We start from the raw sequence: 27,500 nt of genomic DNA, 5'->3' as shown, positions 1-27,500 counted from the left end.
TATTTGATATTTGTTGTACTTGTTGCATGTTGTATATACTTTTAAGACTGCGGATGAAATGACTTATAATGGGACATATGCAGAAAGTTATATAAGACTGTTGGTAAATTGTAAGTGCCAGTATGTGCCAAACAGGATATCTGAAAGAGAATGGAAAATTTAAATAATGAAAGTAAAGATGGCAGCTGGTGCATAACCGGAAATTGGTACCATGCATGAGGATTGATGAAAACTGTGGTATATATCGATTGATGTAATAAACTTTTTTGGTTAGGAAAAAAAGGAAAAGATTGTAACTGTCAGATGTAGGCCTTGGTTGGATGTTTTAGACAGAAAATGGGGAATATTATTTGGGCTATAGGGCTCTAGACAGCACTAATGCCTGGCCATGGGTGGATAAAGGTAAAAGTGCACCATGCCTGTGGACTGTAAATGTTATATTAAGTTTTTCTTGGCTGCTCAATAAAAGCATTCTCAAAAAAAAAAAAAAAAGTCATGCAGAGTGTCTATCATCTCTGAGAAAAAACTAGGACATGATATTTCATCAGGGTTCCACTGAAAAGCACCCAAAGGATATTGTTTTGAAGACGTGTTAGCAGCCAAGGTCATATTTTCCTTAGTACTCTGTATGGAAAACATGGAAAACAGAAGATATCATTTCCATATGAATTTGTCTCATAATGAGTACTCTAAATGTAAAGGCTGTCCCCCAGATTCAGCAAGCCCTGTACAGTGTGCAGGACTAGTGCAGGAGCTCCAGCAGACCAATATGTCTGTTGTGCGATCCAGGAATAAGCTGCAGGGATGTGCACAAGCGCTCCTGCACAAGTCCTGCACGGACTCAGCCCCTGTATGCAAATTACCCCATTTTCAGGTGAAATCCATGCAAATGAGGTGAATTTGTGATCAAGGAAGATGGAAGCCGGTTGTGCAGGACTAGTGTAATCTGCATAAATGTACTCGGCCAGTAACCGAGTACATTTCTGCAAACTACAAAACTGAGCCATGACAGCTTCAAATAAAGGGTGGATATTATGTAGAAAGCATGCCAATGGCCAAATATAAGGCCATTGGCATGGAAAACAGTTGCAAAAATAAAAAAAAAATGTTTATTTTTTTTAAGCCGATCTCGGCAGCAGCGCGTAACAGAATTGGATGAAAAAGAAAGAAAGAAAAAAACCTAAAATAAGCATTCTAACCAAAATCACTATTTTCTCATTATACTCAATGGCAGGCAAAAGACAACATGGCCAGTGAATAGTGGTTGCTAAGGGGAGAGGCTCAGTGTGGGACCTGTAACTATGCATAAGCAGGCAATCCTGTGCAAATGAGGGGAATGATACTGAATCCCAGATTTCCCCTGCATGCTAGTCAGCACCCAACAGTGTAAGAGCAGGAATAGCTTGGTGCAAGCCTAGGAGTTAGCTGACATCATGGGGGGTGTGTCAGTCATACTGTAAGTGGATTGGAGCCCTGTGGCTTGAGTTTGGCCTTAGCTTAGCAGAGCTAAGCAAGGGGGTGTATCTGAGGCTACCTAGCACTCTTTACATTGCCTAAGCGGGTGTGTGCGCCACTCACTGGGTTTTAAAGGGAAGAAAGTAAACCAGGAAATAGCAGCTCTTTGCACATTTGAGTACTGTGTTTGCACAGCGCGCCCCCAGATTTAAACAGGATGGCAATGGGAAGGGAAAACAGCAGTAGGAAGGTAATCAGGGAGAACTAGCATTGCTGGCAGGTGAAATGTGTCATAATCAGTGGATGGCACAGTGGTTCAGTGGTAGCGTTGTTGCCTCATAGCAAGAGGTTCTCTGGTTCGATTCTCATCTGGAGTGCCTTCTGTGTGGAGTCTGCATGTCCTCCCTGTGTTCGTGTGGGTTTTCTCTGGGTGCTCCAGTTTCCTCCCCCATTACAAAGACATGCATCTGGAGCATTTTTCCCTGGGCCTCTGCTGAAAATTGGCTTTGTTCCAAGTCAGACTTTCCCGATTAACAAATGTTAAATAAATAAAAGTCAGCCAATTACACAGGCAGCAGATCAGCACAACCTAGAACACTACTATAAACTATGCAAACACCTTTCCCTCTGTTTTTTCCCACATACTCTACACCACTGGTGTATATAAGTGGGGAAGTTTTAACAAACAAAAACAACAAAATAATAGGAGCTGCAGCAGCTATAATCAACATGTGGAAGAGGTTGAGGGTGGTGAGAATGAGAATACTGTCAACCAACCCACAGTGAGAAGATGGAGAAGGGTGTTCAGACCCAGGGTAACTTACCAGGGGCTACATGAGCTGGAGATAGTGGAGCACTATAGGGTGGACAGGGACCTCCTACAGCAAATTGTTGAACTATGCCAGCCACGCCTGACACACAGAACTAAGAGAGGGGAACCCATCCCAGTGGATACCAAGGTATGTGTAGGTCTAGGAATATTAGCCACAGGTACCTTCCAAAGCCCAACTGGGGATATCATGGGGATCTCACAGGCATCAGCATCCAGGGTATTCCATTAGTTCCTGGATGCCATGTCAACACATGCTGGTGAGCACATATATTTCCTCAACACCCGTGAGGTGTTGGCCAGCAATATGCATCTCTTCCACCAAATAGCAAATACCCTGAGGTGGTGGGTGCTATAGACTGCACACACATATGCATCAATGCACCACACTGTGAGCGGAGTAGGGTCTACATCAACCATCAACTGCCAGGTCATGTGCGATGCCCAGGGCCTTATAATGAATGTGTGTGCCGGCTGCTCTGGAAGCTATCACAATTCCCACATCTGGCATCTGATGCCACTGTACCAGAGATTTGCCAATGGGGACATCCCTTACGGTCACCTAGTGGGGGATGCTGGTTATGCACTGGAGTCGTGGCTGATTATACCCATCAGAAATGCACACACACACCCGAACAAGAACTCCATAATGAGGAACACGCACAGACCAGAATCATAATAGAGCATGTATTTGGGATGCTTAAGTCATGGTTCTGGTGCCTGGACACATCCAGTGGAGCCTTGCAGTACTCACCAACTACATGTACCCAAATTGTTATCATATGTCCATGCTATACAATATGATCCTGTGGAAACAGCTGCTGCAGGAACAGCACGGGGTAGGGCCACAGAGCCCTCCACCAATGCTAAGGCCTGCAAAGGCACAGAGTAACTCAGAGGGGGAACAACCTAAGCCTGCCCCAGTAGGCAGATGGAGGCATGCCCAGTATGCCCTGGCCTTGGCAAAGAGGACACGTATAGAACATACACTGACACAGTAGGGACCCAGGGAATGACACCTCTCCCTGACTCGCACATACAGTAAATGGGATGGCAAACATGACACTACCTGTGCTCAACCATGTATAGGGAGTGTACTATGTGCATCCAACATAGGCAGCCCTCTAGCACCATCCTCAATACTGGCACACCCACAAGGTAAGTCACTCTCCTTACCAAATGCCTATTGGAGTGGTATGTGTTGTTACTTATATCTATGGTATGGATGTAAGCATACAAGGGAATCAGGTGGCTGAATGAGATGCCAGCCGATAGTAGACACCTATAGTGGCAGCATGAGATCTGTAACAAATACTGGTGTCACCATAGTAGCCACTACTACACATGGTGACAAAACTCACTGCATGAAATGTGCTTGGCCACATTTGTGTCCATATGACACACACATGCCAGTCAAAGAGGTTCACATACCCAACAACAGTCTCAGCCAACAGGACAGGTGTAGATAAACACAAACAAAGGCTGTGCCAAGGCCTCTGAATGATGCCTATGGGTAACCTCCCCCCCCAGGCCTACACAGATAGACTACATCAGGTCAGGCAGTGGGGTGTTAGTTCTGAAGGGTAGGAAGTCAGAAACTAATATGTAGCTCAATCAAACCCAAGACCTGTAATACACTGGATATGCCTCTAGTTAGCATGATAGGTTAGAATACAGAATGAAATGGAGTACCTGGCATACCAGTACAGTCATAGAAAATGTGTGCAAGTGTCAGGTGTGCCCCCCCCCCAATCCTGTGTAGAAATGTAGAAACAGTCAGGTGTGCTCCCCCAATCATATGTAGAAATGTAGTAACAGTCAGGTGTGCCCCCCAATCCAGTGCAGGAATGTAGAAACAGTCAGGTGTGCCCCCAATGCTATGTAGAAATGTAGTAACAGTCAGGTGTGCCCCCGCAATCCTCTGTAGAAATGTAGAAACAGGCAGGTGTGCCCCCCAGTCCTATGTAGACATGTAGTAACAGTCAGGTGTGCCCCCCCCAAACCTATGTAGAAATGTAGAAACAGGTGTGCTCCTCACAATCATGTGTAGAAAGATAGAAACAGTCAGGTGTGACCCTCCCCCAATCCTGCATAGAAATGTAGTAATAGTCAGGTGTGCCCCCCCCAATCCTGTGTAGAACTGTAGAAACAATCAGGTATACCCCCTCCCTCAAAATGTAGTAATAGTCAGGTGTGCCCCCCCTTCACCAATCCTGTGTAAAAAAGTAGAAACAGCCAGGTGTGCCCCCCAACCCTACTTAGAAATGTAGTAACAGTCAGGTGTGCCCCCATCCTATTTGTAAATATAGTAACAGTCTGGTGTGCCCCCCAGTCTGATGTACACACATTGTAACAATCAGGTGTCCCCCCCCAAAATCCTATGTAGAAATGTAGTAACACTCTGGTGTGACCACCCTCCAATCTGATGTAGACATGTAGTAACATGTATGTGTAGGTATAATACCAGTGGAGCAGAGATGACTGGAGGTGGCCAAGGTAGCAGGATAGATTGTAGCATTCGTACATTATGCAGGTATGCGTGTGTTAGGTTGGTGTGTGTTTCATATTGTGTGGGAGTGGTCAGTATGTATGCATGTCGAGGTTTGACATGGTGGCCATTGCCCACTAATGCCGATGACAGGGCCAAGTTCACACAACTGCAGTGCCAAAGACAATTCCCCCAGTATAACACATGCTAGCAGTAAGCCGAAGTAAATGTATGGTGGTAATATGTGTCACCATCTGAAAGATGGTCATGGCATGGCTGTTGGGCTATATATACAAGCAGTACACAGGGAAAAGTACCGCAGACATACAGTATATAATGTGTAACTGTGAAATAGACACACCCATGGAATTGTACATACAGGTATGCATCAAATTATCTGGGCCTGTAGTAGGGAATACCTGTGTCGTTTGGCTGAACACTTGCAGATCACAAAGGTGATAGGATTGATGTATTGGGAAACAGCTGATGTACCTGCACATGTCAGCATAACTGGAATGCCCCATGCATATCTGTGAGTCAGATGCAACTAGTGTCCATAGCACACATGCACCCAGCTCACCCAAACACCACCCACAGGTGCCTCTCAGGTCGTATCCCTGATGTTGGGAATGCATACAATATGATCCCACCCGTGTATGGCAATAGTGAAAAAATGCAGCATGCAGTGCAGGTGTCTCATGTAGGTGTGTCCCTAGCTGTAGGTAGCACCCTGCCAGCATCCACACCACATGATCAATACTGATAGAAAGTATTGGCATTAACACCTAGCACACCTACCTTGTCACCCCAGGGAAATATACTGTATGGCGGTCTGGGACTGTAGGACTGCCAGAATTCAACGGCCTGCTACAGCTGGCTTGCAGCACCACCAAATTGCCTACAGGCTTCTGACAAAGGTCTGTGTCTCACACGTACTGCCAATGCATGTTATGTCATGGACACCCAAATAACAACATAACACACTCCACATAAGCCATATGAAAGGCCATGTGGACAAACCACAGTAACATGTCCACCATGTCCCACTGCATGAACTGTGGACCAACACCAAAACACAGCTGTTATAAGGTGATAACCTTAGGGAAAGTATCTGAGAATGTATGCATAATGTATGGAAGAGGATAGAATAATAGAAGGGAGGGGTGGGAGCATGGGCAGCATGGAATGTGCAAGGTCCGAAACACAGCTGTGTGCACATACTATCCCTGGCTGCAAACACACAAATGGGTGGATACAAACCTGTCTGTACACCACAATAGGGGTTCTGTCCTGACTTATGACCCTTTCCTCTGGGTAATCTGTGTGAATCTGTGCAGCTGTGAGGAATTGCCACAGCACAATAAGACCATACTGTCATGTTGATGGATGTACAAGTATAGGATCCTCTGCCAGCACAGTACCAAGGTGCTGAACTGGATACACAGACCCAGCAGCAAGTGTCTACAGCTCCCCCTCCAGAATGGCATAACTTTCCATGAATATGTAGGAGTTTGCCCAAACTACTGGACACAGCTGCATTCACCCTTGTTCCCCAGGACATCACTATGAGCAAGAATGTCCACCTGACAGTTTTTGAGGACATAAAACATCACAGTCTATAACAGTACAAATGTCTGAATATCTCTGCTAGCATCAGTACCATGTATCAGAAGCAGCACAAACACAATCACCTACAGTACACACTATCCCTTGCACAGTTTGACCCCATATTGCCAAATGAGCTACAGATACCCCGCAGAAACAGGTTGCTACCTGTAGATGAACAACATAAAGGTCTGCACTAGAGTACAAACTACCTGGAGTGGATTGACACATTCAATACAGAAGGGCACACTGGGGATGCTCACACACTTAGAGAAGTGAAGGCAATATCAGACAACAACATACTGAAAGGTCATACTGGGCATTCTCACACACTTAAACAAATGAAGCCCATATCTGCAAACAACAGTGGACCGTACATATCTGACAGTTGTAGATGTTAGTGAATACAGTCTTCAGTATGCACCAGTCATGCTTTACACACACATTGAATAGGAATGCACACATATATCCAAGGACAGCACACTATGCCAAGAGCAGACATACATAGATATGTGGAAGAGAGTGACAGTGACAAAGAGCCTGCCATCATAAGGCCTGTCCCACCCAGTACACAGCCAAATGGTTGCAACGACATGATGTGTAAATGTCACTCACTGTAGAAATTAGCCACTGGTTACCATCAGCATTACAGACTCTGTGGTTCAAGTGCTAGCTGTGCAACATGACTGTACAAGGCAGTAGTCATCTAGCAGTTGTATACATGTACCTGCGGAATATAAACCTGCGTGTGCCTGCGTGTGGTGTGTCAACCTCTAGATGGATGGGTTATGGCCAGTACACACACACTGCCCTCCCCATAGCCCTACTATAACATGCCTGCTGATGTCGTCCACTTTGAAATACACCTTTGTGAATGGTGCAGCCCAGTAATCTCTGTGGCACATCCTATAACTGTGTAATGCTGTATTGTGATAAACTAGTTAGGTATGAGTTCTAATCCCAGACTTGGCAACTGTGTGCCTCTGTCTGTGGAGGAAGCAATGCTTTTTAGGCTAGACACACTCACTACAATACACATGCACTACTTTGGCAAGGCTGCTGAAGTCATTCACTGTGAAATACACCTATGGGAAAGTTGTAGCCCAGTAATTTCTGTGGTGTGTCCTATGACTATGTAATGCTTTTGTGTGATAAACTTGTTAGGTAGGAGTTCTAATCCCAGACATGGCAACTGTGTGTGTTAGTGTTTGTGTGTGTGTGTGTGTGTGTGTGTGTGTGTGTGTGTGTGTGTGTGTGTGTGTGTGTGTGTGTGTGTGTGTTTCTGTCTGTGTGGGGAGCAATGCCTTTTATGCTAGTCACACTCACTACAAATCAAATGGCCTACTTTGGCAAGCCTGCTGACGTCAGTCACTGTGAAATACACCTTTGGGAAAGACGTAGACCAGTAATCTCTGTGGTGCATCCTATAATGGCATACTGCTGTAGTGCAATATAGTACTTTGGTAGGGGTTTTATCCCCACACACAGCAAGTGTGGATGTTTGTGTGTGTGTTTCTATGTCTGTGTAGGGAGCGATGATTTTTAGGCTAGTCACACTCACTACAATTCAAATGCCCTACTTTGGCAAGCCTGCTGATATCAGTTACTGTGAAATACACATTTGGGGAAAGAATACTCCAGTAATCTCTGTGGCATATCCTATAACTGCGTAATGCTGTAGTGTAATAAATTAGTTAAGGGAGGAGTTGTAATCCCAGACATGGCAGGTGTGTGTCTGTGTTTGTCATTCGTATCCTGTGTGGAGGTGGCTGTGAATGTGTTACAACTGGACTTATTGTGGAGTGTGTTTTGCAAATTTCTTTTATGGTGGCCCTATTATATGTCAAAATGTCCACCTTACAAGGATAACAGATGTGAAATAACCAAGAGGCTGGGGTGGCAATCCATACCCCTACATATGACATCAAGGCCTGGTGAACAAAGTTAGCAACCTTTGTATTACACAGAGAACACTCTCAACCCATGTCTCATACACAAACACCCTTGCCTAGGCAACAACTGCTATGTTGGTAGTACCCTGCATATTGCCCACAGATAGTAACCATGGTGTGATTGCAGTGGACGAAAGAAGGTATGGCACCCTGTCCATCAGTACAATATGCACATACATGCAGACAGTGTGCCTTCACTATGCTTCCCACTGGATGCCTGCAACACCTGTGGTGCCATCAAATGCGACCCACAAAGGACATACCATGCCATATACACATGCCCTGTATGGAGAGATGCCACTGACACCAGGGAATACCTGTATCATGCTATCAATGTAGGTGCAGGGTCAGCCTGCTGTCAGTTACCTGTTACTAGCACATGAGGCCAGGACAGGCACATCTGATTATAACAATCTGTGTACACAACATGGGCCAGACACCCAGGTACAGTTCCACATGTCACTATGCATGCGTGTTGGAACGTGCGCACATTCCAAACAGCATCCATGTCATGGACAAAAGAACACTTACATGGCAAGCATTGAACAGCAATGGCCACACACTATAGTTACTCAGGTGACTGGATGGTGAATACAATACCTGCCCATGTGGGCCAATCCAGACACTACATCCCTGAGCCACACTGCAGACCATTGTCATGTGGCCTGATGCCAAGGTTTACCCTTCACCTAGCCTTGTATAGCCTTCTGGCACAGTCAACCACTACACACCCATGAAGCAATGCATGCATGCATGTCAGTACTGGCACCGTGTGTGTGTGTGTGTGTGTGTGTGTGTGTGTGTGTGTGTGTGTGTGTGTGTGTGTGTGTGTGTGTGTGTGTGTGTGTGTGTGTGTGTGTGTGTGTGTGTGGTGTATGATGCTTTTGACCACATTCACACTCACTACAACCCCCCATTGGCATACTGAGGCATGCTGTATGATGTCAGACACCTCCACATATCCTTTGCCCATATAACCTCCGGATTACCCCTGTGGTGCATGTGATACCTGCACAGCACTGTACTGTGGAAAACTAGCTAGAGAGGAAGTGTTTTCCTGACCCTGCCAAGTGTGTCAATGTGTGTGAGTCCCTGAAAGAGCGTGGCTGTGTTGATGGTGACACCTGTTCATGTGGACAGGCACATGTACTACACCTACTGTATCACTACCATATCACTGTTGCAGATGTTACTCACCATCACATATATGTAAGCTATGTGGCCCATCCAATAACTGCATAGACATATGATAGCAATACATTGTCAGTCAGGAGTTTGATACCCTCTACTGGTACGTGTGTGACACAAACTTGCTTAGTTTTTACTCTCCCACCCCTACCTGACTTACTTTGTCTCTGTCTGCCTATCTCACTCCCTCTCTGGTTGATGTGGAGAACTACACCTGCTTTGCTTAGGCAGCAGCATGTGTTTTGTAAGTGATGCTCATGATCAGCTGATGGCCCCTGCATGAATTGCAGCCCTCCTTTAGCTGATTGCATGTGGAAAAGCTGTGGTAACATTCCCATAGTCAGTTGCATGGAAACACACTCCAGTATCTAGGAACATCATATTGGTGTTGGGCCTTTTCATTCACTGTGAGCAGGACCTATATCTGGTATTTGGCAAACAGCATGACAGATGGATTGGGGATTTACCTTTAACAACATACACTGTGGAAACAGGCCAACACACAAGAGGGGGATGCGCCTGACATGACTACAGAATGTAAGTGTTGCTATTCTGCATTTGGAGTAATGTTGGTTTAACAGGGTGTGTGTGGCTATGGATGGTCTACATGTTTAATACCTGTCATGACAGTGCTATGTTTCTGAGGAAACCCCCATCTGTAGGGTCATCTACAGAGAAGGCAGTGAGTGGTGCCTATTATTTCTTATGTTACTCATTGAGCACCTATCTGTGAACTGCAGAAGCATAGTGCAAGGATTGTGGTCAGTACATGGTGACAGCCATGAGAGTTACTGAATTCATATCCCTCATAGGACATATATCACAACAAACCCTGGTACAACAGTAAATGTACAAGGTTATCACAGCAACATGTCAATATTGGCCCCGTGTTTGTACCTCCAGCCACAACTCTATCAACCTTTGTACATATGTCATGCAGTAAGAGGTGCATATGATCTGTACACCATAATTTATTGACATTGTATCTGATAACAAGCCAATGAAATATCAGACTGCTACACATTTTATGTATAGTACGGGTTATATTTGAGGACATAACCTGGGCATTCTGTGGTTGTGTGTACAGTACTGAGGTCTGTGTACTTATTGTGATTATTGACAGTGTGTGTATTGTGAATATGTACCTTGGCCTGTATACATACTTTGGCAGATGTCATTGTTCTTGGCCCTGTTCTACCTGATGTTACATACTGCTCCAGTGTATGTTACCCTATCGGTTCACATGTTTGTAGGGCCAAACACACAAATGTCCCATACCACAGGCAGGCATTGGATCACACTGTGTAGTGGCCGAGTATATGTAGGGTTAGTGTGTGAGTGGCACATATGAGGATGGTGTTGATTAGATAGTCCATATACTTTAATATTATGCTAGCTTACCATATGTGGTCATGGCTGTGTTCACATTGGTTGTGGTTATGCAGTTTCACACAGTTGTCTGTTACTCTGTGCTGTGACATGCCTGTAGAGCCTGCTATATATGCAGGTACATATGCATTCCCCCACAAGAAATGTAGGCCAGTGTTGTGGCAGTCTGCCTGTAGCCTGCACAGTGCTTTGTTACATGCCTAACAGCTTAGTGTACTTACCCAGTGTGCTGTTAAGTCCAGATACTAGTCAGATGTACTGCTGCAGGGCACCATAACAGTCATGTATGTCACACAAAACAGTGGGTATTATGTGGCCATTTCACCTCTGTACCAGCGGTTATTATGTGTCAGGACAGACAGGGGTCTGTGAATGCATAACCTATGGGGGCAAATGTATACCTGCATTTATGTGATATACCCATCAACATGGCTGCTAACATCCACATTGTCAGGCTTGGTCCACATGTCTTGCACTAAGGGGTTCTGTGTATACCTCGAGACTGACCAGAGTGTGTCAGACTGTCCACATTTATTGGCCATATCTCTGCTGTAGTCCACATGATCATTACAGTGCTAGCAGTGGTACTGTACTATGATGTCCTTAGGATACCTGTCAGTAGCCAGTGGTGCACATGTTAAAAGCAAATGTGACCTCCCACACACAACATGTCTGTGAAGACAACCCCTATTACAGTAGCAATAGTCTACATATATACCTGCAATACATACCTGACATCTCCTTGTACTAAGAGGTTGGGATTATTGGGGTTGAGGTAGGACTCCACTCCATGTTCTAGACATATGGTGTACATATATGTATATATTATTATCCATGTATCTATACTGATATATAAACACATACATATCGACATACATAAATGGATATGTATATGTACATATATACATATAAACACTCAGATATATACATATACACAGCAATATATGTCTACACATATAAAGACAGAGATACATATGCACATATACTTATGGATATATACATATATATTGACAGTAATAGGTATATGAGAATAGATATGTATGCACATATAGTTATAGATATCTACATATATATCTACATAAATAGGCATATCTGTACACATAGAATGTGCATACATATATAGCTATATATACATAAATCTATATATACATTATATATATATATATATATATATACACACACACACACACACACACACACACACACACACACACACACACACATATATATGTGTGTGTGTGTGTGTGTGTGTGTGTGTGTGTGTGTGTGTGTGTGTGTGTGTGTGTGTGTGTGTGTGTGTGTGTGTGTGTGTGTGTGTATACATACAAAGAGATGCACACATGGCCATATATATGTTGCACTATACAAATGCATAAACAGACATATGTATGAATATACATGTGTATGTACATGTAGACGTATATCAACCTATTATATGTACATATCCATATTCCTGTCATGTGTAAACATCACGGTTGTGTATACCTTCCCAGATGTATCTCACCATATGTATCTGATCTTCTTCTTCTTCTTTCAGCTGCTGCCACTAGGGGACACCACAGCGGATCATCTGTTTCCATTTCTTTCAGTCCTCTGCATCTTGCTCTGTCACACCAACTACCTGCATGTCCTCTCTCACCACATCCATAAACCTTATATTAGGCCTTCTTCTTTTCCTGTTACTTGGCAGCTTCATCCTTAGCATCTTTTTCCCAATATACTCTGCATCCCTCCTCAGCACAAGTCCAAACCAACGTAATCTTAACTCTCTGGCTTTGTCTCCAAACCTTCCAACCTGGGCTGACCCTCTAATATACTTATTCCTAATCCTGTCCACCCTCGTCACACCCAGTGCAAATCTTAACATCTTTAGCTCTGCCATATCCTGCTCTGACTCCTGCCTTTTTGTCAATGCCACTGTCTCCAACCCATATAACATAGCTGGTCTCACTAACCTCTTGTAGACCTTCACTTTCACTCTTACTGGTACTCGTCTGTCACAAATCACTCCTGACACTCTTCTCCACCCACTCCATCCTGCCTGTACTCTCTTCTTCACCTCTCTTCCACACTCACTATTACTCTGAACTGTTGATCCCAAGTATTTAACCTCATCCACCTTCGTCACCTCTACTCCATGCATCCTCACCATTCCTCTATCCTCCCTCTCATTTGCACACATATATTCTGTCTTAGTCGTGTTGACCTTCATTCCTCTTCTCTCTAGAGCATATCTCCACCTCTCCAGGGTCTCCTCCACCTGTTCCCTACTCTCACTACAGATCACAATGTCATCTGCAAACATCATAGTCCACGGGGACTCCTGTCTGATCTTGTCTGTCAACCTGTCCATCACCATTACAAATAAGGAATGGCTCAAAGCTGATCCTTGGTATAATCCCACCTCAACCTTAAATGCATCCCTCACTCCTACTGCAGACCTCACTGCTGTCACACTACCCTCGTACATATCTTGTACCACTCTTACATACTTCTCTGACACTCCTGCACTCCTCATACAATACCACAACTCCTCTCTCGGCACCCTGTCATATGCTTTCTCTAAGTCCACAAAGACACATTGCAACTCCTTCTGACCTTCTCTGTACTTCTTAATCAATACTCTCAGAGCAAACATCGCATCTGTAGTGCTCTTTCCTGGCATGAAACCATACTGCTGATCACTAATCATCACCTCCCTTCTTACCCTAGCTTACACTACTCTTTCCCATAACTTCATGCTGTGACTGATCAATTTAATCCATCTGTAGTTACTACAGCTATGAGCATCACCTTTATTCTTAAAAATCGGTACCAAAACACTTTTTCTCCATTCCTCAGGCATCCTCTCACTTTCCAAGATTTCATTAAACAATCTAGTTAAAAACTCCACTGCCATTTCACCTAAACACCTCCATGCTTCCACAGGTATGTCATCTGGACCAACAGCCTTTCCATTCTTCATCCTCTTCATAACAATCCTTACTTCCTCCTTGCTAATCCACTGCACTTTGTGATTCACTATCTGCACATCATCCAGCCCATTATGATTAAACAACATATGTGATGCAATAGTCATATTAATAACAAATACTACACAATTGTGGAAGCAAAGGCAATTGTTAAATACTAATCAACATGTTTTGACAGATATATTGGAAAAACAACAGCTGCCTTCACAGTGGTCATGGCATAGTGGTTAAGTGCTATGACTATAGTGTACAGGCTCCTGTGATCAAGGACTGTTAATTTTGTTGCTGGGCAGAACAAGGGCTTTCAGATACAGAGTTGTTAAGGCAGTTTTAATCAGCTTTAAGTGTGTTTGTGTGGGTTTGCATGAAGCTAAGCTGCACTAAGCTACAGTTAAATGTACAGGCCCTTACACAGTGTAGGCTTCACTTACCAGTGCGGAAATCAGCTTAGCTGTTATATTTCAGCAATGTTGATACCTGCTAAGCATGGCTTAGCCCTGGCAACCAGTTCACACTACCCAGTCTGATAACACAGCAGGGTAATGACATCTGTAATAAGTGTCTGTAATGCATGTGCAATACATGCGTCTATGTGTTGTCATTACAGTAGCAAGGGGTGTGAGTGTCATGTCTAGGACACAGATGTATATGAGGCATGTACAGCGCTGTTATCCATGTGAATGTGTTACACACAGGGGTAGTAGCCCAGGATACATGCTGTCACACTGGCATGTAGTTTATCATGGCAGTACTATTGTTGACAGTGCTTACCCAGGCAAGAGTAGAGTGGTAAATGTTGTACTGACAACAGGCACACTTGCAGGCATAGCTGGACTTTGAGGCCACCCTGTTGTATCCCTGGTGTGTGAGCTGTGTCACAGTATATAACCCCCACTGGATAATGATCTGACATGTGGAATGTAACTGTAGACTATCGTCTGTACAGTACATGTTAGTGAGGGCTTCTGACATGCAGTTATAGCATACATATTGTTGTCAAACGTCTATCTGTCAACACATTCATCCTACTGCATAGCTACTTGCCAAGCTGATGACCATCAGTCCCTGTACAGATGTGCAGATGGCAGGTATCCAGCTGGGATATGTACAGGCATTGGAATTGGTCTTATATAACAATGTGTTTATGTATGGCAATACTTACTACTGGCAGAAGTTGGGGGTAGAGATGGGAACTCCATGTGCAAATAGTTATGCCAATCGGGACCTGGCAAGATGGAAGAGCTACGGAAAGTGGATATTAACAGCAAATGGAATAGAAACATAGTTTTCTATAATCGATTTGTGGGTGATGTCTTTCTTTTATGGGTTGGCGATTTAACCTCCTTGGAACATTTTCTACAATTTTTGTCCAACACAACTTCATTTTTGAAGTTTGAAGTGGCATCTTCTAGTACGGAGATAGAATTCTTGGATGTTAAGTTAATGTTAGATGACACAGGAAGCATCAATACTAGAATGTATAGGAAACCTGTATGGCGCAATCATTTACTGCACAATACTAGCATGCATCCCAGGCATGTTCTTGACAACATAGTGACTAACCAACTAACTCGAGTATCCAAGCTCTGCACGAGGAATGAGGATTGCAGGGAGGAGCAAATTAAATGTATCAATGACTTTAATAAGAGAGGATACAAACTCAAAGAGACACAGAACAAAGAAGCATCTACCTTGGAACTATGCTCTCAGAGGGGAAGACCTTTTTTTTTGGACCAAGGTGAAACAGTTAAAATCAAGCAAAAGGGGATAAAGTCCAATCTGAGATGCCAGTTGACAATTAATAGTGATGATTTTGCTATTTGTAATACCATCAGAAAATTTTGGCCAGTGTGAACATCTGACAACAAAATTAGGGAAATTGTTGGAGAATAACCCAGATTTTCTTTTAAAAACTGGAAAAACCTAAAAAGACTATTATGTTATAAAACAGAAACTGAACCTATTTCTGAAGACAGGAGTTTTCAGATGAACAGGAGAGTTGGCACATTCAGATGTGGAATTTGCAAGGCATGCTCTCATATAAACATCTCAAATACTTTTACACATCCCCTGACTAAGAGTAACTATAAGTTTGAAGGATTTGCAAACTGTTGAAGTAAGAACATTATCTATGTGGCAACCTGCAGTCATTGCAAGATATACTACATAAGGAAAACTAATCAAATGCTCAAGGAATGTATCCTAAAGCACTTATCTGACATAAGAAAAAAAGGTACCAGCAATGCACTTTATATGCATGTTAGTATAAATGACAGTCATTCTTTCAAGTTCATGACACTAACTAGGCTTCATGAAACACCAGGAGGTGGGGATTTAGTAAACCAAACAGAAATTGAAGAGATGAAGTGGATAATGAATTTGCAATCAGATCAGTCACCAGGTTTGCATGCATTTGACCCTTTAAAACCTGCACTAAAGGGGAAAGCTCTTCAGTACTCAAAACAACATAATTAAAAAGGTGTGTATGCTGCTATGGTTACTAAACGCATCTAAGTGAGGGAACACTAGGAAATTAAAGTATTTAAGAGGAAGTTTTACCTTTTTGGCTGGGCTTGTATAGGCCCTAGGGTCGATAGCCTATTACCTACGTATGAACCTATGAACCTAAGTTTCACTGGAAAACATTTAGGATTTGAAAAAGGTATTATACTGAAAGCACTTATCCAGTTTATGAGCCAGTGTGTTTATTTTATTTTATCTTATCATCGTATATTTTATTAAAGTTTTCAAGTTTCAAGTGTTTTTAAGTGGAATTGCTGGGAGAACCATCTGTTTTTGGAGGGATATGTACAGGCAGCCTTAGCTTAATTGACACTGACATGTCTGCCCAGCTGTGTAAGAACTGGCACATATAGGAGATAATACCCTGTACACACCAAATGCCACAGGTACCTCCGCTACACTAACACAGTCAACAGAACATGCTTGGGTGTAGGTTTCCATCACAAACACTAACCATGTGTTGTAATGCATATTGCATACATGTCAACTTGATCACCTCAGTGGCCATTGCAGGAGGCACCTGGAGGATTGGCTGATGCATGTCACTCTCACCCTGAGGGTCACCACAGTAGTGTCTGTTGATAGATTGCCTGCTGCCACATGGCAGGTGGCAGGATACCACTGTACACACATCCCCTGCACAACCCATCTCTCCTTGGACAACAGCTAGGTACACAGCTATGACCAGCTGCAGCGATGCACCCCAGTACTGACACATGTGTATGTGTGCATGACTGAGTATAGCACTGTCTGTGTGTTAGCACACCTGTACTTGAGAATTCCGTGAGGGCCTTCACAACCACTGCAACACCCATTGCCATAGTCAGTTGTGGCTGCTGCTGTATGGGACATTAATTGTACCCTGTTAAGCTCCTATCCATACTGGCTACATGAGACTTGCAGTACCAGCACAAAAGTGTTGCACAAATGGGATAATAGGCAAGGGATACCCATTACATTCTGACAAGTGTGTGTATGTGTGCATGTCTATATCTGTAGGGTAAAGCATTCCAGGGCCACAAACTTCTATTACAATACCCATTGCCACACAGTAGTACAGATAGTGGTGTTGCTGCCCATAAGTGAGGCATGACAATGCAACACACTACCATGCGTGTAGCATGTGCATTAGATGCATATGCCTGTAGTACCACTGTTGGGATATACAATGGATTGTATCGCAGTCATGGGCAATGTGTGATGGTGGGTATGTCAGAGTGTCATCATGGGTTTCAGGGTGTACAATATCCACTGGGAGATGTAGGTGCTGTGTACACTGTCATTACACCAAGGTACACTGGGTATATGTCTCATGTACCATGTTATGGTTATCACTGTCACCATCAACCATACAGGTAACTGATACCACAATCCAGGCCAGTTATGCATGTGCTGTGTGCAGCCTACCTGTAACACATTGGACACATGGTCAAGTTAGTTAGCAGCGATAGGCCCAGGTCTCTTGGACGTGTGCCTGCTTGTTATGTGCCTGTTAATGTGTATATGAAGGTATGTCACACTGTGTATTGTCCATATACACCCATTACATCCCCCTGGAACACACCTCACCCTAATCCTGTGTGGTGTTCAATGAAAGCCACGCACTTCAGTATCACTACATACCTAGGTAGGGGTCTAGTGTTGTCAGGTAAGAGTGTGTGTGTGTGTGTATGTGGATGGTTCTACATCAGGTTGCAGATTATACATGTCCCAGCGGGTCACCTGTCCATGTGGCACAGGCAATAACTGTTAGACAAACCTGTGACATCTGTTCAACTGTACCCCAGATATGTCACAGCCATGGTTTCATTACAGTGCTATACCTCATTGAGGAATATGACTGCAGACCATCCTCGTGCTGACACTTGTACACCTACAACACAAATGGATAATATTATAAAGACCACAAGCAACCAGTGTTACTAACAGCTACAATGTATTATTGCTGGATGGCTACACTACCTGAAGTATATGCATTGCACTTTATTCCTGACAACATGTTGCACTGCAGTACTGTGGTACACTGTTGTAAAGTCACTATGTGCATCAGAACCATATTAGCCTGTCCCTGCATCAATGGTATGGATGACAGGGATGTGGCACAGGTATCATCATATGCACAGGGTGTGTTATTGGTTTTCCAGAGGCCGAGGGTGGGCCATACATTTGATACCATGTGTGTGGGTGAGGGGTGTAATGAGGTGAACCGGGCATGGTGATGTGGTGTTTGTAGGTATGGGCCCTAGGTGTGTTTGTATAGAGTATGTGTATGCATGCACACTGTTCTGCCATGTGGCTGACCTACAGAGATGTTATGGACAGCTGCAGACCATACCTGGCAAGGTGTGCAATTCACTGCTTCCAGCCATGGACAGGGGTTCCATGAGCATATCCAGGTACACGGCCCCACTGTGCTATTCCCAGCTGATGATGACAAATGTCTGCTGGAAACAGATCCCTCCTGGGACTGGCCAGGAACATGTGCTCATGGCCTGCTGTGGTGTGGTGTGGACAGCAACCCCACCCCGCAGTGCCGGGGCTGGTGCTGCCATTATGGGAGCCCCTTGGTGTCCTAGCACATACACGTTGACTGCCAACTGTTGGCATTGCTGACTTACATCTACATGGCCATTACCGCACTCTCATCATATGTGCAAACATGGACAAACCATAGTCAATGAGGGCCATCATCTCACCAGACCGTCTATCCATGAGCTCAGGAAAAGCACGGGTGGCACAAGACAGTTAACAGAAGTTGTGACTTGCAGATGTGAGAGCAGCCCTCTGTAGCTTCAGGCCCTGTCTGGTGTAACATTCCATACATGCCTGCGCCACCATGACAGCCTGAAACATGCACCTGCTGGTACCAGCTATGTTGTGTCTGCCAGGGGCAAGATGACCAGCGGCTCTACCATGAGCACCCTGGGACATATGCCTATGTGGCACCCTGCCAGACATCTGGCTATGTCTGCTGTGACCAGACACAGTAGGCATGGATACCACATGCTCCTGTGCACAGCCACCAAACTCCTGCTGTCCATAGGCACTTAAACTGTGTGCGGGGTTGGGTGGCTAAAAAGGGTATGTCAAATGATGGTGCTGTTTCAGCCCCTGACAACCCCACCTGAGCCTCAATAGTACTATCACCATCTTCAGTGTCTGTATGGACACCAACATCAGATTGCATGCAGGAGGGACCCTGACCCACCTTGCCACCTGTGGGGGAAAACAAGAAACGCACCTTAAGACCTGTACAGCGTTGCATAACAGTACACACACACACACACACACACACACACACACACACACACACACACACACACACACACACACATACACCACCTTAATACCTAACTGTCTGTGACTTTGCAGACAGTCCCACATATATTCCCATGTGCTTCCCCATCCTGCATCACACTTGGTAACATACACTCATTGATACACTCATCAATGTATCAGTCCTCTAAATGCCTAGACAAGTGATCACAACACAAGACCTGTCACTCCATTACCTGCCTGACCTGAATGGAGTGGTTTTACATGGCCTCACTGCTGACATTCAGTGTTCAGCCTGTGCATGTCCTGACATCATGAGCATGACTCTATATGTGGGAGCTATTATGTTCACTCCATAATATCACGCACTGGAGTGTCATGTGTATGTATTGCTCAGTGCATCCTAGATATGCCACTCAATCAGCCTATCATATGACAACTGCAATATATGGATACACTCCCTGGTGTTGACTAATAACTCCCCAATGCATCTGTAGTGCTGCATATGTGGGTTGTCAGTCACCTCTCTGCTGAATGAGATATTAAGGGTATACCTGGTGTCTGCCTTCCTTCTCAATGCCTGTTCCATGCTACATAGGTTCATAGGTTCATAGGTAGATGGTAGGCTATCTGCCCTAGCGCATTTATAAGCCTAGCCAGAGTGTATTTGGCTTCCACCTCCCTATTAGATTAGCCTACTGTACCTCTGTAAAGTAGGTCACAGAAGGTACTCTTTTAAGATTAGTTTACTGTGCCTCTATCAAGCAGGGACACAGGAGAGATCCCAGGGGTGAATTTGCGATTTCCCATCCACACGTCCAAATTTCACTTGAAGAGGGTCAGCGAGGGGCTATGTCTAACATGAATTGGTATTCTATTCCAGAGTGAGGGGAGCCTCTGGGAAATTAATCTGTCCCTCCAGCATGTCCTATTTATTCTTGTGCTGAGGTTTAGGTCCCTGGAGAGTGTAGCTTTAAGGGACTTGGATTTTTTGAGTTGGAGCATGTCCATTAATTCTGGGTTTGACATGGCTTTGTACGTCAGGCATAGATCGCCTCTGAGTAGGCAGTAAGCAACTGAGTAGAGCTGGAGTTTCTTTAGTCGAGCTGCATAGGACATCTGTTTGTAGCCCATGATCCTCTTGGTGAGGTACTTTTGGGGTCTCTCCAGTTGCAGCAGGTGTCGGGTAAGGTACATCCCAAAAGGGGCATTGTATTCAATTATGAGCCTGATGAGTGATGAGTAGAGGGGCACAATGACCTCTCTTGATCTAGATGCAAACCCTTTCATGGTAAGGTGGGCTATATAGAAGGTCTTTCTAACCACTTTGGCAACGTGAGTATCAAGGGAGAGATTACTATATACGTTGGTCCCCAAATCTCTAATTACTTCTTCCGTAGTTAATGGATTACCACCTATGTGGTAATTTGTGGGCACCTTGTTTTTCCCAAAGGGGATGACTATGCACTTTTTAGCATTTAGCTTGAGGCCATGGTTCTGGCACCAATCATCCATCTCTGTGAGACCCTTTTGGAGGATGCTTGTGTCAGCTGGAGATTCGATTATGGCCCCCAGTTTGTAGTCATCTGCAAATTTTGTCAGCCATAATCCCCCCGTGTTAGCCTGAACCTCAGAGAAGTATATACCGAACAAGAGAGGTCCCAGAACTGAGCCCTGTGGGATGCCACTTGTAACTGGTTTGGATTCGGACATGGCACCTGCGATTCTGACTATGTGGGTTCTATCTCTGAGCCAGTTTGCAACCCATCTTGTGATATAGGGGTTGATATTTAAGCTGGTAAGCTTATTTATGATGCCCGAGTGGGGTATTGTGTCTAAGGCTTTTGCGAGGTCCAGGTAGGCTGTGCGGACTACCTTGCCCTCATCTATGGCTTTGGTAACTGTTTCAAAGAAATCAACTAGGTTTAAGAGGCAAGCTCTGCCCTTAACAAAGCCGAATTGGGTAGGGTCCAGTGTCTGGAGGCTCCCAATGTCTTTGTTTATGAGTTCCATGATAATACGCTCCATAGCTTTACAGACCAGACTAGTCAGGCTTATGGGGCAATAGTTTCCAGGGTCCGTTGTGGCACCACCTTTGTGGAGTGGGACCACTGTAGCTCTACTCCATTCTTTGGGTACATATCCTGTAGTAAGGCTAAGTTTGAACAGTGACTTAATGTGAGGGTTCAGTTCTTCTTGGAGCTTGTGTAAGACACAGCCTGGGACCTTATTATACTATCAGCTGTCCTGTGATTACATACATGGCAAGTATTCCTGGTGTGTCATGTGGTAGTCCATGTCCATATACTGCACACATCCAAATAGAGGTACTGCTGTATGAACAACCCCACAATTACACATGTGCATACATGGACACCCACACAAACACACACACACATGCACACATGCATTATACATGCATCAACCTCCCTCCACTTCACAACAGTGACCCTACAGACAAACTAACCACCCACCAGGATGCACACACACACACACACACACACACACACACACACACATACAGATGAGGTGGCACAATGTTGGTACAAACAATCCTGCTATTACCCATCTGTCAACATGCATCACATATGGTGCACAACAGCATGCACTGCAGCTATAGTCAATCCATGCTAGCAACAGTATACATATGTGTAATGCATGTGTTGTGTTACTATGTGATGTCCCTTCCCCTGGATACCACTGTACCCATGTACACAGTATTGCTGTGCACCTGTTCTGCACCCTGCATGTACTGTGCACCATACCTCACAGGTATACAGCCCATTGCTGAATGTGTAGTACTCTGTCAGTTATGCCAACTTTAATGCTCACAGCACCTATGTTTTTCAGCAACGCATTCCTGGGATGATATGTGGACAGGTGTCATTTGTGAATGCCTGATATCTGATTTACAGCTTTCAACATCACTGGACCATGTATGACCAGTCCAATACTATTACACTGACAACCATCAGAGCATACCGTGGCTATGGGGAGTGTACACACCTTTATTGGTATGATGCACCCTTCCTTGATCTGCCATGGTACCACATCACCACATATATTAACAGTACATGAACCCGATATGTGACATATGTCCTGTACTTTCACATGCAGTGTCTACGGAATGTGTTAGGTGTGCGGATGCTGACCACAATGCATACACTCCGTGTGGGCATATGTGTGCACACCCTTATCATTACGGTTTGTTGCACCTATTGTTATGTGTACTACAGAGGTCACTACTCCTGGCAGGGGTATACTAACATGGGCCATCTGCATGTGCCAGTGTATGTTCAATCTGCCCTACACATGTCCCCCTAATTGCATGATTGCAAGGTCTACTCATGTGCACATCCCTTGGTGTTCACACACTGCCTTCACTATTGCTGTGGGGGTAGGGTTATGTCTGCCACAGTTCTTGAACCTGACTATGTGCAGATACAGCCATTCTTAGCATCCTTAGGATCCCTGCTGCAGTACACTGGTGTGTCATGCTGAACCCCCCCACCTTCAGCCTTTTTGCAGATGATTGACAAGTAATGCCTACACATGTGTGTCAGTTTGCTGTGCCCCATACACTGAACACCACATGTTACAGCCAAGTACCAGCTGATAATGTGGACCACAGTAATACATTATGTCATAGTATAACTCTACGACAGTTGCCATTATCCTACAGGTATATACACTGGTGTTGCACTGTATACGGGTGATGTTTCTAACATGTCCCTACTGTAGGCCATGTTTCCCACCATTATGTTACTCCCTGTGGACACATTCTGCAATGACAGGCTGTTAGTTATCTTGCAGGTGTCTGACATACCCTTCCAGTACCCTATCATTGTCACCACTGTGATGCCGTTCATTTAACAGCAACAATATGTGCTCATGTACAGCATGCATTCTGGGAAGGTGTGCTAGATGTGTGCATGGAATTTACCATAGCCATTACATGCCCGGTGTATTTGCAAGCATCAACATAAACCATACTCACCAGCTACAGGCTGCTGCCTTGGTGGTATACTGGATGGACCTACATAAGAGGGTGAGAGATGCAAAGTCATTGGCCACACCTGTGGCATTGCTACAGGGTGGGTGCAGCATTACAGTACATCAACAGTACATGTCTACAACACTACCACATATGCACATTTGTTTATCACTACTATGCAGCAACAAACTTTATCTATGACATGTCAGATATGCATGATCTACCTGTACAGATGTGGATGTATACACAACAGTGGTATTCTGATGTGCCCTGTGGCCTTACCTGCATGTTTCTCAGCCAGTGTGTGGGTAGCATCCACCTCCACAATGGTGTCCAGCAGTTGTTGGCTATGCAGATGGTCAGGTGCCACAAGGCTGGCTAGAAGCTGTTCCACATGTGTCAGGTGAGGATGGATGGCATAGCCCCTCCCATGTTGCAAGGTGATCCCCCCGGACTGCATCAGCATGCCAATGGGCATTGCGAAGCAGGTCAGAATAATGATGCCAGACTCATAACTGCGGTTGTGCAGTGCAACATCATTGAACATGAGGACTAGTTTGTTCCACAGGGCGGTCCACTCCTGCTGATCATGGGCAGCCCAGCCAAACAAGACAGGGTAGTGCTGGATTAGGTGATTTACCACAATGTTGTTCTCAGCAGCTGAGTAAGCTGGATGCCTTCCATGTGACATCTTGCCTGAAAAACATAAAGATGGACACAGGTGTGAGCAAGTCATGCAGCAAAGTTACCACTGTTCTTAATACATATCACTGTCACCCCCCCACCATATCAGTGACAACAAACTGTACACACAACTTAGTAGGTATGGCTACAGCTTACTTACTAGTCGGACAGATATTGTATTGTATCACATTTTGTGCAATGTGTTTGTAGCCATGTTCCCTGTGTGGACACTATCATTGCTGGCCTGTTACAGACTATTCACCTGCATGCCATTGTCAGGGACACTATGGTTCCATATATGCCTGTGGTATACTTGCTATGTGGTTGCTGCACATATGACATTCGGTGTTATTGAGGATATCTATGCATGTTGTTGGACATGTTCCAGGATTGTGTAGACTATTACTACCCACAGTGACACAATAGCATGTTTATTTACTACTGGCCAGCATAACCATCTCTCCAAACTTATCTGCCCATGTTACCACGCAACATCACATTTGGAACTCACCCTGTGGCCTCATCTTGTACTGGTCCAGCAATACCTTCAGGTGGAACAAACTCAGGGGATGATGTCCCCACCGGGGGCATGCACAGACATGATCTTATCCCCCGATGTCAGGTCCAGGGTCTGTTCAATAACAGGCTCCACAGACACATGTGGGATGTACTACATCACATTGAGGAACCCAGTAAATATTCACAGGGTCCACATGCTCCTCCTGCTCAGCCTTCAGGCCAGGCACCTTCATGACATGGACTGCTGTTGTGAGTAGCAGTGGGTGGGGGGCTTGTTCCCATTGTGTCCATAATGGGGCCCATGGGGTGTCCATATCACAGACAACACACACCATCCAGGCTGTTTACCCACCACATGTGTCACACACCACTCCTGTAGGCTGTCCTCTATATCTACCACCCGTGATCACCTCCACAATTATACCTGCCATACTTCCCCATATTTTCATTCTATACTTCACAGACAAGGGCAATGTGGTCCCAACAAGGGGTTCATATGTGAAATACCCATCCATGTTGCACACACTGACAGCTGTAGATATCTGTGTGTATTGCTATGTGTGCTCTTCCCTCACACATAGCATGCAGCACTGTTGTGGTAATATAGGGGACATGTATTTACATACATATATGTTTGTGTGTGTGTGTGTGTGTGTTTGTATATTTGTAAACATGTGCATATAGGTATATATCTATATATGTGTAGATATATATGATGTATATGTGTGATTATACATATGTCTATACATATATATATATATATATATATATATATATATATATATATATATATATAGTTTACTATCGAATGATTGAAAATCAAAAGAATGAATCTCTAAAAGACTGAAATTTCAAAATATTGAATACATTTTTAATGCAAGGGGAACCACCCCCCCCGATCCCCTCATGTAGGGTGCTGTGCCCCCAACACCCCCTGCTAAATATATATACCAACTCCAAGATTACACAACAGTGGAGACGGGGCAAATTCCATTATTCAATATTTTGAATTTTCAGTCTTTTGGGATTCAGTCTTTTGATTTTTAGTCATTTGATAGTAAACCTATATATATATATATATATATATATATATATATATGTATATATATATATATATATATATATATATATATATATATATATATATATATATATATATATATATATCCATATACATATGTACACATATGCATACCTATATATGGGGTACATTCAGACATCAGGTCCACAATCTCACAACACCTGCCTGCACAGCTGCACTGTTCTGCCTTGCTACAATACAATCAGGTGCCACATATGGACACAGCCTGACATTAGGGGGGTATATGTAGGGCCAGATTGCAGGTAACCCCATTACACACGTATGGCATTCCTGTATGCTACAACACAGGTTAACCTGAGTATCCTGCAAGAGGAGGGCTGTGGAACCCACGTGTCCATCATCATGGCATTACTTCCACCACCAGCTGTTGCCCACAGTAATATACATACTTCCCATTACACAACACACAGTATGATGGATTACATCTTATCAGTCAGTGCTGCTCTGCACAGTTGATGGATATGGCCTACTACCCACAGGGACAGACTCTATTGTCCTTAGCAGTTGTTCAGCTGAACATCTTTACAACAACACCTGATGGCATATATAAATCATTCCACATCATCTATCCCATTATTATGGGCCATGTACTACAGTCAATTACATGCATATATACTTTACATACCTGTTCTGGGAATGATGTCTCTTCTGTATAGTTTGCTGGATTCTTTTGTGTTTGTCTTTTCCTTTCAATTATTCTCTCTCTCTCTCTTTTTCTCTCTCTCAGTCTCCCTTCAGTAAACGGATTGAGCTGCTTTGAATAGATTGCAACATGGATTTTCTAGGTGATGCACATGATCAGGTGATGGCCTCTGCACCAATCAGTGTCCTCCACTTGCTACCTGCATGCAGCATGCTGTGTAGTACTTCCAATTACCACTGTCATGGCAACCAACTACTATAAATCCCTACATCATGTGGGCGTGGTCCCTTTACCTTTCCTGTATGGTGGAGATCCTTCCTGTATGTGGGCAGCAGTGTTACAGACAGCAGGTAGCAATATCTCTTACAAGAGTACCTGCACACTCAGGCCAGCTACATATTTGTAGGAGGTTCCAGAACTACAGACAGAGTGTGAGTAGTGTTGTTGTATGCATTGTATAGCACTAGTGTTACAGGATTTGTGTGTACATACTAGTTTAACTTAGAATGCAGTCTATCTGCATAGCTCTCAGCTGTGGGCCTATCAACTTGATGGCCAGATGTGTGCCTATTATTTTTTGTCTGTCCACCACACAAGTCTTGTGTCAGATATATCACTGGCAGTGTGTGTGTTGAGTGCTATCAGTACATGGCTACATCCATGCCTGTTTCTAACTTCATACTCCTGACTAAGGGTATGTTGCAGACTATCCTGTAACAGCAGTGACTTGCTTAGTGTATGACAACAGTATTTCACATATTGGCCTGTGTTCCAGCCTCTGTCCTCCACCTGCATACCAGGCTTTGTACATATGACATGCTGTCAGGGGTTGTTATGTAGTGGGCTGTGAGTATTTAATGCTGCCATTCTTGCCATCAGTC

Source organism: Protopterus annectens, chromosome 8.part0, assembly GCF_019279795.1.
Source record: "Protopterus annectens isolate FY-2018-M chromosome 8.part0, PAN1.0, whole genome shotgun sequence".
Taxonomy (NCBI): Eukaryota; Metazoa; Chordata; order Ceratodontiformes; family Protopteridae; genus Protopterus; species Protopterus annectens.
This window is presented reverse-complemented; position numbering follows the sequence as displayed.